The following is a 19315-nucleotide window of genomic DNA, read 5'->3' as shown; positions in this document are numbered from 1 at the left end:
TGAGAACCATGCCAGAATGAAAATTAGAAATAGCCGCTACCTGACGTCTGATGGTGGAAAAACTGGCTCCATCTTTGAAAAGACATGCAAGGAAAGACAGAACATCACAAACAGGTGCTAAAAAGGCATCAATGTTTGCTTTGGAAGCCCTGAATATAAACCTCTTCCATTTGCTACTCTAAACATTTTTGGTAGCTGGCTTTTGAGAAGCCAAAATAATTTCTCGGACTGGGGAAGCAAGCATGGACCTTCGAATGATCACTGGAAGTGGAGAAACCCAAATGATCAATTTGAGCACTTTAGAATGGGATGATAACCCTATATGGGGTGAGAAAGGAGATCCTGTTTGCATTCCAGAATCCATGGAGGATGCTTCATATCAGACCAGAGGAAGGGGACCCAAATATGATGAGGCCAAAAGGTGGTAATGAGGATCACCAAGGACTTCAGATGCTTTGCTTTCTGTAGAAACGTTGACATCAGAGGTAATGGTAATGGAGGATAAGCATAAAGGAGACTGGGGGGGGGCAATCGTGAATCAGAGCACCCCTCAGGGACTCCCCCCAGAGGGGGGATCAGAGCAAAATAATTGTTGCACTTGTTCTGAGGAAAAGCGAAAAGGTTGTAGCAAGTTTGGCCCCAGTAGCTGAAAATCATGTCTGCTACTGACTGATTGACGGACCACTCGTAAGGAGTTAGAATGGACCTGCTGAGTTTGTCTGCCAAAATGTTGGATCTACCCAGAATGTGTGTTGCAAGCAGAAAGTGGTTTGAAGACATCGACCATTCCCAAACCCTCATGGCTTCTCTGAACAAGGGGTAAGAACAGATTCCTCCTTGTTTGTTGATGTAACACATGACTGATATGTTGTTCGTGTGAACTGCAATCATTCCTAGAAGGAGAATGTCCTGAAAGGCTTGTAACATGAGGAGCACAGCTCTCATTTCCAGAACACTGATATGCAATCTGGTCTCTATGGGAGTCCACGTGCCTTGGACCATCTTCCCTTTGTAATGACTCCCCCCACCCCAACTGGGAAGCATCTATGGTCACCATAGCAGAGGGTGTGTGGAAGAAGGAAAGGTCTGTCTAATGTCAGGTCATCTGACAGAAGCCACAACTGAAGATGCCTTCTGCAAACAGGATTCAGCTTGACAGGAACAGAGGCTGATAGAGTATAGACCACTGAGCAGCCAGAGTCCTCTGAAGGACTCGCATAAAACATCTTGCAAGAGGAACTAGTGGGATGGCAGCTGCCATAGAACCTGAGCTTGGAGAATTAGCCTTGCTGGGGGAGAAGCTAGATGCAACACTGTTTGTACCTGATCTCTCAAGGTTAGGACATGATGATGGGGAAGGGCGGCAATCTGTTTCCAAGGTAGGTCCAATGAACTCTCAAGTTTGCACAGGGAAAGATTTAACTTTGCCAGATTTACAGTGATCCCCAAACGGTTGGCAAGATTGAAGTAATTATTGGCCTGTATTAGCTGATGGCTGGTTGGGGCAGTGAAGAGCCAGTCATCCAGGTAAGGAAGCACTTGGAAACCCTGCAGTCTGAGATGGGCTGCGACTACTGCCATACATTTGGTAAACACCTTGGGGGCTGTGGCGAGTCCAAAGGGCAGAGCTCTGAACTGGTAATGACTGGCTCCCAGCCAGAAGCGCAGATGACTCCTGGGGCACCTGTGTATTTTGATGTGATAGTACGTGTCCTTTAAGTCCACAGAGCACATCCAATCATCCTTCCACAGCAACGAAAGAATGAATGAATCGTTACCATTTGGAACTTTGCTTTCTTTACAAACAAGTTTAACTTGCTCAGGTACAGAATGGGTCGTAGGTCCCCTGTTTTCTTTGGCACTAAAAAGTGAGAATAAGTTCTGAATCCTCTTTGTGCAATTGGGACCTCTTGGATGACATTTTTGCAGTAAGTTTAGAATTTCTTCTACCGCAAGCTCCCTGCGACTGGGTGGAATGTCAGGGAGTCTCTTTGAGCTATCCAAAGGAGAGCTGTGAAAGGGAATTTTGTAACCTCTGGATATGATCTCTAACACCCACTTGTTTTGAGTTATATTGGGATGTAGAGAAAAATGACCCCCAACTGCCTCCAGAGATGAGCAGTCTGGCAGCACTTCAGGAGCACTGAAAAGGCTCATCAGAGAAGGGCTCCCTGAAAGGCTGATTTTGCGGACCCCCCTCTGTCTCTCGGTCAGCATCTCCCATTAGCACTTCCTCTTCTGCCCCTGGAGGAAGCATCCCCACGCTGATCCTGAGAAGACCCCTGGGATTTATGGAACCAGGCCTTCTTTTCACTGCTCTGATTTCTAGAAAAGGTGCATTGTGGAGTGGAGAACCTAATCCCAACAGGAGACAGAGTCTTCTCTTCCTGTTCACTATGGCTCAGGGTCTCTTTGACCGATGGACCGAAGAGAGAGGGTCCATCAAAGGGGGCATTGACAAAGGATGACTTAGAGGGTTCTGCAAAATCACAAAGCCTCATCCAGGCATGTCAGCAAATAGCAATGCCTGAGCCAGCTGCCCTAGAGGCACCTTCCATGGAATGGGAAATTAGCCTCATCGACGAATTAGATAAGAAAGTTGTGGGGAGAACTTCTTGAAGTCCTCCAGTGACAAGGTCTCTGCCAGAGAGTCCAAAAGCTCTTTTACCAGGTCCCTGCAAACAGTAAAGTGTGCTACGTAGTTCAATGCCCTCAGTGAGAAAGTGGCCAAGGCGTAAATGCGCTTCCCAAACCTGTCCATCGCTCTAGACTCCCTGTTCAATGGGTGGACAGTGGAGTTCTGCTCTGCTAACTCCTTTTGGTGGCTGCTGCTACAACCATGGCATCCACTGGAATAACCTTACTCCAATAAGGTCTATCCTTAGGGGAAGACAGAATTTTGTTGGGGCACTTGGGGATCAGTTTGACTGAGTCTATCTCCTTTCAGGCCCGACTAGACACCAAATCTACTAAGTTCTTTGCCAGGGGAACCACCCAGGATGTAGACAGGCCTATCCCAAAGGCCTCCAAAAACACAGACTCCTCAGAGAAAGGAGGCTGGGCTGACCAACCACCTCTCTGCCACAGAATCTGTAAAATTTCTCCGAAGGAAATATCCTCCGGTGGTGATCTTGGGGATCCCTCCCCTTCATCCAAGTCCGTATCCTCAGTGACAGACTCTGAAGGGGTGTTAATGTGTCTCCGACAGGGTGCTCTAGAGAGGCCTCTAAAGAGGAGGGGGTTCCCTGAGGAGGAATAGCTTGGAGACCAGTCTGAACGGGTTGACTTGGGACAGGAACGACAGGCTCAAGTCTCTGATAGGTGGAAAGTCGAAGGAGCAGATCATAGCTCAAAGGGACCGGGTCTCTGTGAGTAGAGAAAAACAGTTCTACCATGTAGAATGCCGACAGGCCCAGAGAATCTCTCCCCAACTCCACTACAGTAGAGGCTACAAAGGAAGACAGAGCCAGAATCTCCAAGCCTTGGGTACTGGCAGAATTGGACCCAAGCTGTCCAGCACCGAAGAGCAAAGGGGAAGAGGAGGCTATGGCAAATTCAGAGCCGATCCCCCCAGAACAGATGCAGACCTCCCGGACCAGAGACGATCAGGCAACAACGGAACTGAGGAAGTCAAGCCAATGGTTGGAGTGGAGGAAGTCATGCTAAGTACACTCGACCTCGGATCCCTAGGGCAGCCAAGATCCTGAGACTCTGAAGCTGAAGGTCAGATTGGACAAAGGAGACTGAATCTGCAAGGGAAGACTCGAGGAACCCATGGGGGAAGGAGCCTGCAAGACCCCCAACTGGATCGGAATCTTGAGGATCTTCCTTATCATCCTGTCCACATCAGCTTTCAAAAGACTCCTAGAAGACTTGTGGGAAGCCACAGAGGAAGGTTTGGAGTGCCTGGAGTGAGTGCGCAGAATACCAGAGAATGGAGTAGACTCAAACCACCACACCAGCGTAGGACGCCTCGCTGTACAATCCAAAGCCAAAGGATCAGACAAGGAGGGGGTGGCAGGCTCGGGAGAGCTACAAATGAGCATTGATCCAGATGGATCCGAAGAGTGCTTTCGGATGCGTCACAGTCGACATAGGCCTTTGATCTGAAGAAGTCAGATCTGAGAGCTTCCCAACCTTCGCAAGCAGCTCCGAAGATGCTCTCGAAGATTTGTGAGGACGTTTCTTGGAGTCCAGAGCTCCCAAAGAACTCTTGGAGGGGGTTTGAGCCCCTGATGGAAAAAGAAAACTAAAGCTACTTATCTGAGAAAAAGGACCCAAAAAAACACCAAAAAGTCTTTCGAAACTGTAGACCATGTCCGAAACCGCTGGCAGCAAATGAGATCTGGGGAGGTCGGTTAGAGTGCAAGGTGTTATGGGTAGTGGGATGAGCTCAAGACTTGGATCCTAGTCTAAAAAATAGTGGCCAAGTCGGATCTCAGCATGGATCCACAACCCATTTGTTAAGAGGAATGAAAGACGATATCAGATCATTAGATATCCTGCTGATCACTATTGCAGCATTCCAAGCTGTTTGATTATTTTGCCAAATAGCCTGTACATCCAGCCAGGGTACCAAAGCCAAAATGTTCCATACAGCCCATGAGCATAAGGGTACATAAGCAGATGTATGAGTATAAGTCCTCAGACTATCTCCAAGCCATTAAGCTTCTAGAAGCCTAAGTAACAAAATAAAATTGTCACCTAAGAACAAAGATGCAAAAAGACAGTGGTCCCCTCAGTCCATGAGGAAAAGAAAGGAAGTATAAGAGAAGGGGAAGGTAATGTGAAAAAGAATCCTTCAACAGTGATCAGTAGGACAGCTGCTGTTATGGTAAGCTTTTACATAATGGTACTATGTCTTTCCTTAGATCATTGTTTCAGTATTTCAAACTGATAGGTAATTCCCAAAGATTATGAAGTGTGAAGGGTGACTGGATGAGAAACAGAAAAACTGTCTATAATCCAGAGAGACTGACCTGGTGAAAGCAGCACTGGATTTAGAAAAAGCATCTACTCTGTAATGCTTGGTAAAGGAGTAACAGAACACCAAGCAGCTGCTTCTATGGTGGTTCTACAGTCAATCCCCTTGTATAAGACTCCAGATGAGGCCACTGCTCTAGTAGAAGGTGCCTTTACTGGAGAAGACAAGGCTTTATCATGTTGAATGTAGCAAAAAGTAATGGATTTAGAAATCCAGCTAGCAACAGTTTGCTTTGAGACAGGATTCCCCAACTTGGAATCTTAGATAGAGACAGACAATTGGTCAGAATTGTGGATATCCATAGTCTTATCCAAGAACAATCTGGGCTGTCTGTGCACATCAAGAGAATGCAGAATCCTTTCTCCCTTATTCTGTGGATTAGGAAAGAGGGTGGGAATAAGATTTATAGTCTGATTGATACACCATTCATTTACCACTTTGGACATAAAGGAGGGATAGGCCAGAGGTCACTCTGTCCTTACGAAAAGTAAGAAAAGGAGGAATTGCCATAAGGGCCTGTAGTTCAGACACTCATCTAGCTCAGGTAAGGGTTACAAGAAGAAAGGCTAAGTACAGAATTTCACAGAGGCAGAGGGTGCTGGCTCAAAAGGCAGGCGGGTATGTTTTTCCAGCACAAAGTTAAGGTCCCAAGCAGGCTGAATAGTTTTTCTAGGAGGTTTTAGGAAATGTTTTACCTCTAGTCTAGACAAGAAGAGGATCCAGAGGCATACAAGCACAGATGGCCAAAAGGTGTGCCTTGACAGAGGTGCAAGCCAAGCCAGATGTCACACAAGAGAGGACCATTAGGATACTAGACTGAACTGGGTCTTGTTTATGAGAATGACACACACCAGATACAAAATTTCTTACATCTGGCTAAGATTTCCTGGTACTAGGTTTCTTTGTCTCCTGGAGAACCTGTAGCATGGCCTCAGAAAACGGGTATCTATAAAAGGGATCAGAATCCTATCATCCATAATGCCAGACTGAGGAATGACAGGTTGTGATGAAGCAATGAACCCTTCCATTGTGTGAGCAAATCCACTGTGAGGGGTACGTTCTGATGATCGCTCTTGGTTAGATGGGAGAGAAGGGGAAACCAATGCCACCTTGGCCAAAATGAGTCACCAGTAAGATCTTTGGGTTTTCTCTTTGAATCTTTACTAAGACGTTTGGAAGAACAGAAAGTAGAGGAAAGGCAAATAAGATCCTCTCTTTCCAAGGAAAGGACATTGTGTGCATTTTCTAAGCTTGAGAACAGTACACCTTGGTGCAAAAAAGTGGAAGATGCTTGTTGTCGATGGAGGCAAATAGCTCTATCTGCGGGACCCCCCACTTGTGGACTATGTCTAGGAAGATCTCCTTGTTTAGCATCCATTCTTGGGGTTCTCCCCTTAATCTGCTTATAAGGTCTGCCAGGACATTGTCCTGTGAAGGAATGTAAAATGCTCGTTTGCATTTGTGGTCTGTTCCCATGCTAAAAAAGTTAGCCTGTAGAGATGATAGGATCTGGTGCTTCCCTGCTTATGTACCGCATGACAGTAGTGTTGTCTGTGGGCACTCTTAAGAGACCTGGATCTCAAGGGCGAAGAAGATCTGCATGGCCTGGATTACTGCCCTCATCTCCTTTAGACTGATGTACTCTTAGATTTGGTGGCCACTGTCCCTGAAATCTCAGGCTGCACAACCATGCTCCCCAAGCATCGTCTGAAGAGTCTGTGTGCAATTCCTGTTATGGTATCTACATTTTGAAAGGCAAACCTGGGTTGAGCTTTACCTGTGAAATCCACCAAAGGATTTCTTTCTTTAAGCACGGTAGAAGAGATATCTGGGAGTCCAGGTATCTAGTCTGAGCGCGAGAAAACTAAGTCTTGTGTTGTTTCCATTGTGGACTTCTTTAAGCTGATTTTGAACCCCACAGCCTGAAATAGGGACAAGGTGAAGTTGAGATGAATCAACAGGGTCTGCTGAAAAGAAGCCTGTATTAACTTCCTGTAGAAGGGGTGAACAGGAATGTGAAGGTAAGCATCCATCACATCCTGAGACACCGGGAAAGCCTGCAGAAGAACAAACAGCAGAAGAGTTTGTAGGGACAACATCTTAACAGAAGGAACACTGAGATAAGTGTTGATGATGGAGACTATCTGGTATAGGTCTCCAGTCTTCTTTTCTTGGAATGAGGAACAGTCTGGAGTATAATCCTTTTCCACAAATATTGTACAGGAACTAGCTCTGTTGTTCAAGTAAAGCTAAAATGATGGAAGAGAGCAACTTTATCTGATTTTGAGGAGGAAAACTGATGCCAATGAATGAAAGGATACTCTTCCAAGTCATTCAGTACCCCTTCTGCCATTTTTCTGTAGTGATGAGGAACCAGTTTTTTGAGGAAGAGGTAAGCCTTCTGGCTAGGGTGAGGGCTGGACTAAGGGGAGGCAGACAGAGGGTAGTCAGACAGACTTATATGGGTAGAAACACCCCCCCAGATCTAGAGTCTTTGTCTTGACTGTCTTGGAATCTTTTCCTAGGCATTTTATTGGCCCTATGACATGGTTGGCCTCTGTACAACCATGTCAATGATTGCAGAGAGATGGTTGTACCTACTAGAAGTTAGCACAAAACTAACTTAATAAAAAACCACCTTGGTGAAATCCAAAATTAAACAGGTTGTACAAGAAAAGAAAAAAAAAGTCATAGCTAAAATGAGGAAGTGTAACACCAAAAATGATTAAAAACTCATTAAACTGAAAAGACGACTAAGAGGAATAATCAAGTCCAACAAAGCAAATTCTTAGGTAAAAATAGTGTCCCAGGGCAAAGACAACCACGACACCTTCTTCAGCTATCTCCATAATCTCAAAGGCTGCACACAATTTTTTTTTTTATTTTAACATTTGCTTACCGAGAAAGTCAGACTTGGAACAAAGACGATTTTCAGCGGAGGCCCGGGGAGAAATGCTCTAGACACGTCTTTGTAACATGGGAGGAAACTGGAGTACCCAGAGAAAACCCACGTGAACGCAGGGAGGACATGCAGACTCTGCACAAAAGGCACTCCAGCAGAGAATCAAACCGTAGAACCTCATGCTGTCAGGTGACAATGCTACCGCTGCACCACTGTGCCATCCAACAGTTTGCCAAACTGCTGGTAAATGAAGCCTTGTTCACAGAACTTGAAGATATAGCAAATCTTCTAGCTAACAAGTTCAGATACAACTTTACCTCAGCACCCCAGAAATGCCATCTAGCATAACCCCTCCAACTATTAGTACGGAAAAAGTCTTCAAAGCACACTCTACAGCCAAGAATACAGCTTCAATGGGTCCCAATAATATCTCACAATGCCCCCTAAACAGTCTGAAATATGACCTATCAGGGCCACTGTAAGTCACTATTCAAAAACCACAGGCTCCAAACAGGCTTTGTAACATGTGAATGGTGGACTGCAACAGTCATCCCTCTGCACAAGGAAGTTTATCAATGGATCCCAGAACCTACAGACCCATTAGTCTGACAATTCCATCCATGGTTTTGTATACAAGACTAATCATGGAAAATATTAACAAGGACACAGAAAATCTTCAGACACTGGACTCACCTGAGTTTGGTTTCACCAAAGGCAAGTCATGTCTATCGAAACTGGTGGATTTCTTTGCTTTACACTCATCCAATGCTTTGGCAACCTTCTTACTCTGGCATTGCAAACAAATTCATGGAATTAGGCATAAACCCCTATACAACCCACTGGAGAGCCAGCTGGCTCACAGACAGGACTTGGGAAGTTAGGAGTGGAGAGACCATTCCCACAAAGAGGCTAGCCACCAGTGGAGTCCCCCGGATGTCTGTGCTGGGTCCGCTCCTCTTTGGCATCTATTTTTTGGAAGTCAAGGCCAATGACAACAGCCCCTGGTTTACCAAGTTTACAAATGACTGCAAGCTGGGAGCAATCATAGAACCCTCCCAGGATACTAATATTGTGCAGGAAGGTCTAACACAGATGAATGACTGATGTTAAAGCCACAGCTTAAAACTCAAAGCCAAAAAATGCACAACAGTATCTTTTGGAAAGTCGATCACCCCAAGAAATGGATCATTTATTTGAACCCTGAACTGGAGAAGGCCAACAAGACCAATGACCACATGTGGAACAGACCAATAAGTAGGAGACCTGCTTTCTGACTGGAGACAAGATAATCTGAGGATTCATGCTCATGCTTCTGCTTAAATATCCTCATACCCATGGGCTTAGGTCGTACGTCAGATGTGTATGGCTCTATGGAAGGTCTTGGCTTTGGTACCCCAGCCAGACGTCCAGGTTATTTGGCAAGATAACACAACAGTTTGGAATACTGCAACAGCGTTCTAAGGAAGGACATCAATAGCTACTTCTATGAGCCCTCACAATAACATCATAAATGTGATGCAAACATCCCTGTCAAGAGAATGTAATGCCAGGGGTTTGAGTTGCACTTTGTGAGAATTTTAAAAGTTAATTTTTTAGAATCATCATTTAAAAACAACTTCCTTTTCAGATGAATAAGCTATCAAAACAAAGAAAATATACAAAAATATCTACCTAGTCTACTATCACTTTTCCATGTATGTACAATATGAACACACTACTAAATCTTCTACTTCCTCTTAGATGTAATACAACCCACTAATAAATTCAACCTTCTTTTTTAATCTCTCTCCACCTGAACAATTTCTTACATTTCTGTCCTTCAATATAATTTTTGTAAGATTCCTATTTATTTGCAAATATCTGATGTCTTGATTATATTCAGTTTTTGCAGATGTATAACCATTTAAAACAATGAGTGAGAAGGTCACTTAAAAACCAATCAGTAAAAACAAAAATGAAAACTCCAGCAAAGCTAGAACTTCCACCCAAACTTCTTGTATCAGAGGCAATTGGGATATATACAAATGAGCCTTATGAACATCAGGTGTTTTAGCTCAATGGGAATTCTGAATGCCCATGACTTGTTTTGTCATTTTAATGCACAATTTCAGGCCTATAAAGCCAAACCCCACTAGCTGTGGATATGCATATTTTGGCCTTATAACCTCAAAAGCACAGCACAAGCAGAGTGTTTGAGTACACATTAGAAACACAGGGCTATTATACCCAGCTGATGTCCATTATCATTAGGGTTACTGCAAAAATATCCCAAACAACAAACTAAAACAATCAGTAAGAAGGTCACTTAAAACCCAATCAGTAAAAACAAAAATGAAAACTCCAGCAAAGCTAGAACTTCCACTGAATGACTTCCCAAACCTCTTGTATCAGAGGCACATGGGATATATGCAAATGAACCTTATGAACATCAAGTGTTTCAGCTCAATGGCAATTCTGAATGCCCATGACTTGTTTTGTGACTTGCTTAGTCAAACACTCTGCTTGTGCTGTGCGTTCGAGGTCATAACAAGGCCGAAATATGCATATCCACAGCTAGTGGGGTTTGGCTTTATTGGCCTGAAATTGTCCATTAAAATGACGAAACAAGTCATGGACATTCAGAATTGCCACTGAGCTGAAACACCTGATGTTCACAAGGTTCATTTGCATATATCCCATGTGCCTCTGATACAAGAGGTTTGGGAGGTCACTCAGTGGAAGATGTATAACCATTGTAACTGTGCATTTAGCATCATTCATTATGGGCTTGTGTTGTATTTGTAGTCTCTGTGGAAATTTTCTCCCCATGCTTCCGCCAAAGGGTTTTTTCCCTTCCGAATAGGACTTTCCTAGTAAACAAATGCAAATAAATAAAACAAATGTATTTTTCTAAACTAACAAATTATTTGCACTTCATTTATAAAGCCCATCCCCAGTGTTTAGCTGTTTTACCATATGGGTCTAAAACAAGAGATCTCGTCTTATAAGCTCAGCAATTTTTCTGCCACAAATGCATGTTACTCAATGAATTTCCAACATGCAAGCTCTCTGCTATGGCTTACAGTTCTACTATTAATGGTATTTATTTATTTGAATTTGTTTATCAGGGTACAGCTGAGATCCCAGTGGGCCAAGATCAGTCTCAAGCTTGGAGAAAAAGAAGAGTAAAGTCAAAGTATACAAGCTAGTATAAACAAGTTAACATAAAACACAAGAGTTAATTCTACTAAGTTAATGGTTGCTTAAGAAAAGATTACACGGAGTTTGCAAAACAGTTGTACAATGTATTTACAATTTTACAACATGTATACAAAAAGAAGGGGAGGGTAGAAAAAAAAACAGAAAAGGGTGGAATGGGAGAAGGGAAGCTGAAAGATCGTGGGGATGGAGACTATTAGAAGAGCTACTAAAGATGGAATTTTATTGAAGAAATATTACTGAATAAGATGACTGATAATCTTAATTCATGTGAAAGACAATACCTGCATGGAATGTTGGGTGTTCTATAATTTCTTTAAGTATTTCTTGAACATGAAAGAAATGGAAGAGTTTCCAAAAAAACACAGCACTTCACCTCACTACATTTCAGATAACTGAAGTTTTTCCCCTGCTCAAAAGTACAAACCATACAAATTTACATGTCAATTAAGTTCAGATACCAGACAGTTTCAAATTAGGTTCTTCCTATCTTTTGATTCTCCACAAAATTCATACCCGTATTTCGAAGTCTCCCCTTACGTGTTTTCCTATCAACATAACTTCTAAAATGCTATTACCTTGTCTTGATCTTTATTTATTGTCACCAGAACTGAACAGAAAACTCAGTATGACATCTGTCAGCAACTTTCCACAGACTTGTGGCAATGTCTTATCATACCATTCCATCTGTCTTCCTTACTGCTATCTGGCGGTAACTTACTTGTGTATATGTGTACACCCATTTTTCTATCATATACTTTCTTCTGTTTTCATAATTTGCCACTGTACTGCCCAGCTACAACATTTCCACTGAACCTTAGCCTGCCAACCGTTATACATGTCCAGCTTACAACTCAGCTTACATTTTGTCAACTTCCCATGCATAGGCTGTTCATTTTACATGGGGTCTCCAGAAATAACTTCTAGTTAGACTGGACAACTCCATGGAGTTTTTCTAGGTCCAGGTTACAGTGGGGAATACCCCCATTCAAGTCATAGCCAGTTACAGATCCCCCCTCCATGGGTCACGACACCCACAAAGCCTACTTGACCATATTGGAGACAATCCAAAATTTACCGAACACACTGGTAATGGGGGATTTCAATTATCCCATCATCAACTAGGAAACCTACGCTAACCCTAGCTCACTAGCTCAAAAGTTCCATTACTTTGTTAATTCAAATGCCCTGGAACAAACTGTCCATACCCTGACAAAGGGGACAAACATTCTGGATATGGTCCTCACCAACATGTCAAAACAGATGCACTGCCACAACTGTTGGATCCTCATTAGTTAAAACTGACCACAAACCAGTCACCTTCAAGCTGGCACTAACACCAGAACTCAGAAAAGGAGAAATCAGACTAAAGAACTTCACCAAGGCAAACTATACCCTCCTAGGTGAAGGTATAAATTCCAAGTCCTACCCCAAGCTGGAAGTGTTAACTACGCTGAAACTTACAATAAAGCCTTGCATAATCACTTGCATAAGTGCATAAAATCGGCCGTACCAGAAAGAGTCAAAGCCAGAGCCCCAAGTGAAAACAAACTGCCATGGTGGACATCCAGCATCAACAAACTTAATAAATGCAAAATGTTGCTGTCCAAGAAAACAAAGGCAAGGCCCCAAAAATGGAAAAGCACCCTCCTCAGGCTCAACAGGCAAATAAGACAACTTGCTAAGTTTCTCTAAAAGGAGTCCTTGGAGGATTTGACAAGTACAGCCAAGGATAACCATAAGACCTTTTACAGCTACATACGTACCCTAAACGGTAGGACCCAAGCATGTGCAGAACTAGTGGCCAATGGTATCACACACACTGACCCCACAGAGATAGCAAATCTGCTAGCGGATAGGTATGGCGAAGATTTCACTCATTTATCCCCTCCTAACTTGCAACAAACCTTCCCCCAAACTCCCCCACACTACATATCTGAAGAGCAAGTCCTCAAAGCCTTGTCCAAGGCAAAAAACACAGCCTCTATGGGGCCAGACGACATTTCAGGCTGTCTTTTAAAGAGGCTAAAACATGAACTAGCATCACCACTAAGTACCCTTTTTATTCATAGCCTAACCACAGGCTTTGTTCCTGCAGAATGGGGAACAGTAATTAGAAGTTATGTACTCACCATAACGTTCCATCTGAGTAGGTGTATTCATTTGTCTGCAACCTGTGGGTTATGGATCCGATATCGGATCCGAACCGGCATGGTTTTCCAGCTATGGATCCAAGCTCTCAGCTCCTCCCCTCACCCATAATGCCCTGCTCTACCCTCATGACCTCAGATCGAGTTTGCCAAAGCAACAATACCCTCAAAAGGGTAACAAGGAATATGCAGGAAACTGAAAGGCCAGGGGGATAGGAGGGCGGGATGGTTGCAGACAAATGAATACACCTACTCAGATGGAGCGTTATGGTGAGTACATAACTTCTAAATCTGAAGTAGGATATTCATTTGTCTGCAACCTGTGGGACAGAGTCCCCAGCTACCTGAATCTTGGGCGGCCATCATGGAAGGATATTCCGAGCACCATGAGCCAAAGGATGCTCTACCCTAGATGCAAGATCCAACTTATAGTGAGAAATAAATGTATGAGATGAAGCCCACGTGGCTGCTGCACAAATATCATCTAGAGGAATCCTAGCCTTGAAGGCTGCCGAGGTAGATACTGACCGGGTTGAATGGGCATGAACACCCCGGTGCGGCCTTCCTGACGCTTGATAAGCCAATAAAATGCACTGTGAAATCCAGCGGGACAGAGAAACTTTAGAAATTGGCTTGCCCAAATTGAATTTTGCAAAGGAAATAAACAGCTGGTCGGATTGCCTATGACCAGCTGTCCTGTTGAGATAAAATCTAAGTTGCCTGTGAACATCTAGTGAGTGTAGCTTATATTCACCTTTGTTTTCATACTTAGGGAAGAAAACAGGGAGGTTAATGGATTGATTGATGTTTGCTTCAGAAGCGATTTTAGGAAGGAAGGACGGGTTGGTCCTGAGGGAGACACGGTCGGATGAAATACCAAGTAAGGAGGTTTAGCTGATAAAGCTTGAAGTTCAGAAACTCTCTTGGCTGATGTAATGGCTACCAAAAGGCTGTCTTGTATGACAAGAATTTGAGATCCACCGTAGCTGGCTCGAAGGGGAGCGGTCAAGGCCTGTAGGACCAAAGAAAGGTCCCAAGGAGGAACTGCTTGCTTTATAGGGGCCTGAGAAGGAAAGTACCTTTAAGAAATGTTTTGCACAATTTGTCTGACATAAGAGGATTAGACTCTTGACCAATGTGATAGTGAGAAATTGCCGCCAGTTGAACTTTGACTGTGGAACTGCTGGCACCATCATTAAAGAGAGAGGTTAGAAAATCAAGCACTACAGGGAGAGGAACCGTGAAGGGATTTAGGCCTTGCCGCTCCGCACACAGAGAAGCGTTTCCATTTGCTTCGTAAACCTTTCTAGTGGATGGTTTATGAGCCCCCACCAAAATAGCCTTTACCGGTGAAGAAATACCGGAGTCCTTATCAAGAGTGGAACTGGAGCAGCCAAGCGGTCAGCTTCAGGTTGTCCAGGTTCGGAGGAGGAATGCAGGATGGATGGGATATCAGATCCGGAATGGGATCTAGAATCCAAGGAGGATTCACCGAGTGAGACCTTAGGAAGGGGAACCAGATCTGTCGAGGCCAGAATGGAGCAATGAGAATCATTCTGCAACCCACCCGAGAGGCTTTCTGAAGAACTTGCAGCATCAGAGGCAAGGGTGGATAGGCATACAGAAGACCGGGTGGCCAAGCATGCACCAGAGCGTCTCTTGGGGTACCTCCGGGAGGAGGTATTAGAGCGAAAAACTGTCGCACTTGGTGTTTGAGGGAGAAGCAAAAGATCGCATGAAGGGGTTCCCCACCGTGCGAATATGCGTTCCGCTACTTGACAATTGAGAGACCACTCGTAAGGGGTCAGAATGGTGCGACTGAGCTTGTCCGCTAGGATGTTGGACCGACCGGAATGTGCGTTGCTATGAGAAAGCGATTGGTGGAGATTGCCCATTCCCAAACTCTCATGGCCTCTCGACAAAGAGGGTAAGACCTTGTTCCCCTTGCTTGTTGATGTACCAGACAACAGACATATTGTCGATTGAATCGCAATTGTTCCCAAGGGAAGAAAGTCCTGAAGTGCTAGCAACGCTAAGAGCACTGCTCTCATCTCTAGAACATTGATATGCAGTAAGGTCTCTGAGTCGTTCCACGTGCCTTGGACTGTCCGGCCCGCAAAGTGCCCCCCCCACCCGAGGCGGGAGGCGTCCGTGGTCACCGTGGCGAGAGGGAGAAGCACAAAATGGGCGACCCTCGTGGAGATCCGGGGAGTGGAGCCACCACAAGAGGGACCGCTTGCAAGCCTTGCTGATCGCTATGGGATGATGCATGGGGAGAGCAAGGTAAGACCACTGTACTAAGAGCGTCCACTGTAGAATGCGCATATTGAGCCTGGCAAGAGGAAGAAGTGCTATCGACGAAGCCATGGACCCTAGAGCCCTCAGGACCAACTCCGCTGGAACAGAACATGAATGGAGAATGGCCCGCACCTGGAGCTGCAGATTTAGAACTCTGTCCGCAGTGAGGAAGGCTCGTAAACTCCTTGTGTCTAGTCTGGCCCCTATGAAATCTAAGAGCTGAGTGGGTGCCAGGTTGGACTTGTTTGTATTTATTGTGATGCCCAGAAATGGAGCAAGATGGAGAAAGGAGTCTCGCCGAGAGAAGTAGATGCCTTGTTGGGGCGGTAAGGAGCCAGTCGTCCAGGTAGGGAAAGACCTGCACCCCTGAAGCCTCAGGTGGGCCGCTACCACTGCTAGTACTTTGGTAAACACCCTGGGGGCTGTGGTGAGACCAAAGGGAAGGACCCGGAACTGGTAGTGACTGGCTCCCAGCCGGAAGCGGAGAAACCTCCTGGAGTGCCTGTCCATTAGGATGTGGTAGTACGCGTCCTTGAGATCTATCGAGCACATCCAGTGGCCTTCTCCCAGAAGGGGGAGAATAGATTGTAGAGTGACCATTGAATTTTTCTTTGGGGACAGCCAGATCCAAGAGAGAGAGGTCTAGGATTGGTCTTAGTTCCCCGTCTTTTGGCACTAAAAAGAATCTGGAGTAGAACCCTGATCCGATCTGGTCTGGGGGAACGGGCTGGATGGCTCTTTTCTCTAGCAGATGGCCAATTTCTGCCAAAGCGGCCTCCCTTTGACCGGGTGGTACGTCTGGGAGGGACTTCATCTTTGGAAGGTGAAGGAAAGGAATGCGATATCCCTGGATATGATTTGGAGAACCCAGCGGTCCGATGTTATGGACTCCCATGCCGCTAGGTTCCCGAACGTCCCCGACTGCCTCCAGAGTAGAGCAGTCGGGCAACCCTCAGGGTTGCTGCGGGCCGTTCAGAGAAAGGTTCCCTGGACCCGAAGTTTCTGGGAGCCCCTCTGCCTCTAGGGCGGCGTCCTCCCTGTCCTCCTCTGCCACGGAAGGACTGGTTGTCCGGAGCAGGCTGGGACTGCTGCGACTTCGGAACCACATCTTCTTCTGACCCTTTTGGTTCCTAGAATAGGGCCTCTGGGGTGCAGAGAAGCGGATTCCGACGGCAGACAGCGTCTTCCCGTCCTTCTCGCTCTGGGTCAACGTCTCGCGAACGGTCTTGCCAAACAGAGCAGAACCATCAAAGGCGTTGCAAGCGCCTTGAAGGGCTCAGAAAAATCGCAGTGGCGGAGCCAGGCCTGGCGTCTAGTGACCAGTCCTGTCCCGCAGCTCTAGCGGCGCCCTCCGTAGCATGGGAGAGTAGCCGCATAGAAGTATTGTGACTGACCTAAGAGTGGCCATTTTGGTGGAGTGCAGAACTCTGTCCTCCTCGAAATGGACTCAGGGGATGCAGCGTACTCTTAATAAGGTCTCGCTGCATCCGAATAACATGTGCCAAATAGTTCAGCGCCCTTACCGAGAAGGTCGCCGAACTGAACATCCGCTTCCCCAAGCGGTCCATCATCCGAGACTCCTTGCTCGGTGGGTGGACTGAGGGACTCTCCTGAGCCAGTTCCCTCTTTGTGGCCGCCGCCATCAACATGGCATCTACAGGAGGCCCCTTACTCCAATGGGTCCTGTCGGAGGGCGGGCTAAGGATCCTATCAGGTCTTTTGGGAATTGGCTCCACGGTGTCCGGTTCCTTCCACGCCCTGGTGGTAATAAGGTCCACCAGGGGTCGGCAGGGGGACACCCAAGAGGTAGACGGGCCCGTTTGAATGCCTCCAAGAACACGGACTCGTCCGAGGAAGACTTGGGGGCAGACCACCCCTAATACGGAGCATTTCCATGATGTCTCCGAAGGAGACATCCTCGGGGTGACCGTGGGGAGCCTTCCCCTTCCTCCAAGTCCGTGTCTTCAGTGAGAGACTCGGGAGTCAATGTGCCTCCTTTTGCACGTATGCTTGCGAGGGCCTCCTCTGGGGGCTGTCAGAGGAGTCCTCGAACAGCAATTTGCTCCATGGGAGCAACTTGGGGCACAGAAGCGGGCTGTCCCAGGGGCCGGATGGTGGAAGCCTGGCCCAGTGCAGAGGGAGCGGGACGGAGCCGAAGCAAGTGCCGGGGTCCGGAGACCCTCAACAGAGCCCTCTCCACTACATCAAACGCCGGAGGGGGGCCGACCTCGATCAAAGGATCCGATAATCGGCTCCCTCGGATCGAAGAGTGGATCGGAGCCGGCGCGAAGCACTCGGATCCGAAGGACAGTGCGCTCCGACACAGACGGCGCCGAAGGAGCACTGATCCCCGGATCCGGCTCGGATCCAGGCTCCGAGATCGGATCCGACGCACTCGAGGCAGGGTCGGATCCGGTACCAAGTACTATCGGCTCCGACCTCCCCGGCCCCGAAGCTGCTCGGCTCCAGTTGCTCCGAACCCGGATAGCGGGTCGGAGAAGGAGCAATAGGCTTAAAAGGGTGTTGAGCTCCCGGAGGGGAGGCAAGAGCACTCCCATCTGCATCTGGGCCTGGATGAACCTTCTCATCATCCGGTCCAGATCAGCATCGAAAGGCTATGGGTAGATCTCGGCGAGGCTACCGAGGTAGGCCTGGAATGCCTCCTCGATAGCCTCGACGGAGATCGGTCTCCTCCTCCTCAGGACCCGGTGAGAAGCACACAGGGGACCGGAGCCGAGAAGGAGGAGACCGAACCGACAAGGAAGCCGGGAGAAGCTCGCTTGGCTGGCGGGGCCGAAACAGAGGTCTCGGCCCGCCGCTTGTGGTGCTTCTCCCTCCGGTCCTTTTTAGATGCATCCCTCTCCTCTCCTGAAGCGGGAGTTTGAGTCCCAGGAGCAGGAGGGGGTGCCACAGGGGGAACAACTGCAGCCAGGAGTCCCCGAAGGAGCGGAGGTCGGAGCCGAGTCCGGCGGTAAAAGACCCGCCAAGACCAGCTTGGACCTCCGCTCCCTCAGTGCCCTGGGGTTGAACCCTGCACAAATGGAACAACCAGATGTGAGGTGTTCAACCCCAAGACACTTAACACACCGAGTGTGGCCATCAGCCGGTGAGAGCTTATGGCCACACTCGGAGCATTTTGAAAATATAGACTTAGGCTGTTCAGCCATAGTCTATAAACTAACCTAAAGTTACAGAAAAGTAACTTAAACAATAAAAGAAGCACACAGGCCTCACACACACTCTACGTACCAGCGAGGGGAGGGAATAAAAATTACTACTGAAAATTAAATTAAACTAAAAACAGTCAATATAAACGGGAAACCTACTACTTTCACACAAAAATTGTTAAAGAAACAAAAAATTCTCTGATTTTACACAAGAAAATAGTCTACTTAGCTGAGAGCTATGTATCCACATCCAGTTACCAGCGCGGCAAACAAGATCTGAGGTCATGAGGGTAGAGCAGGGCATTATGGGTGAGGGGAGGAGCTGAGAGCTTGGATCCATAGCTGGAAAACCATGCCGGTTCGGATCCGATATCGGATCCATAACCCACAGGTTGCAGACAAATGAATATCCTACTTCAGATCAGTTATTCCCCTCCACAAAGGTGGCCTAGCAACAGACCCGGGGAATTACAGACCCATAAGCCTGACCAGCCTCATCTATAAAATGGAACGTATCATTATGGACCTCATAAAGACATAGATAACCTCCAAACCCTGGATCTTACCCATTTCGGCTTCGTGAAGGGCAGATCCAGGCCTGTTAAATCCGGTGGAC

The 19315-nt window shown here is 46.6% G+C and overlaps 1 protein-coding gene across 2 annotated transcripts in view; it reads right to left on the bottom strand.

The window, feature by feature from the left end:
- Window positions 1–19315, bottom strand: part of LOC122794098 (microtubule-associated proteins 1A/1B light chain 3B) — a 329470-nt gene that overhangs the window by 33289 nt on the left and 276866 nt on the right. The gene's annotated exons all lie outside the window — the stretch shown is intronic.

Source organism: Protopterus annectens, chromosome 1.part0, assembly GCF_019279795.1.
Source record: "Protopterus annectens isolate FY-2018-M chromosome 1.part0, PAN1.0, whole genome shotgun sequence".
NCBI classification, from domain to species: Eukaryota; Metazoa; Chordata; order Ceratodontiformes; family Protopteridae; genus Protopterus; species Protopterus annectens.
The sequence above is the reverse complement of the archived record's forward strand: the minus strand, read 5'-3'. Positions and strand labels throughout refer to the sequence as shown.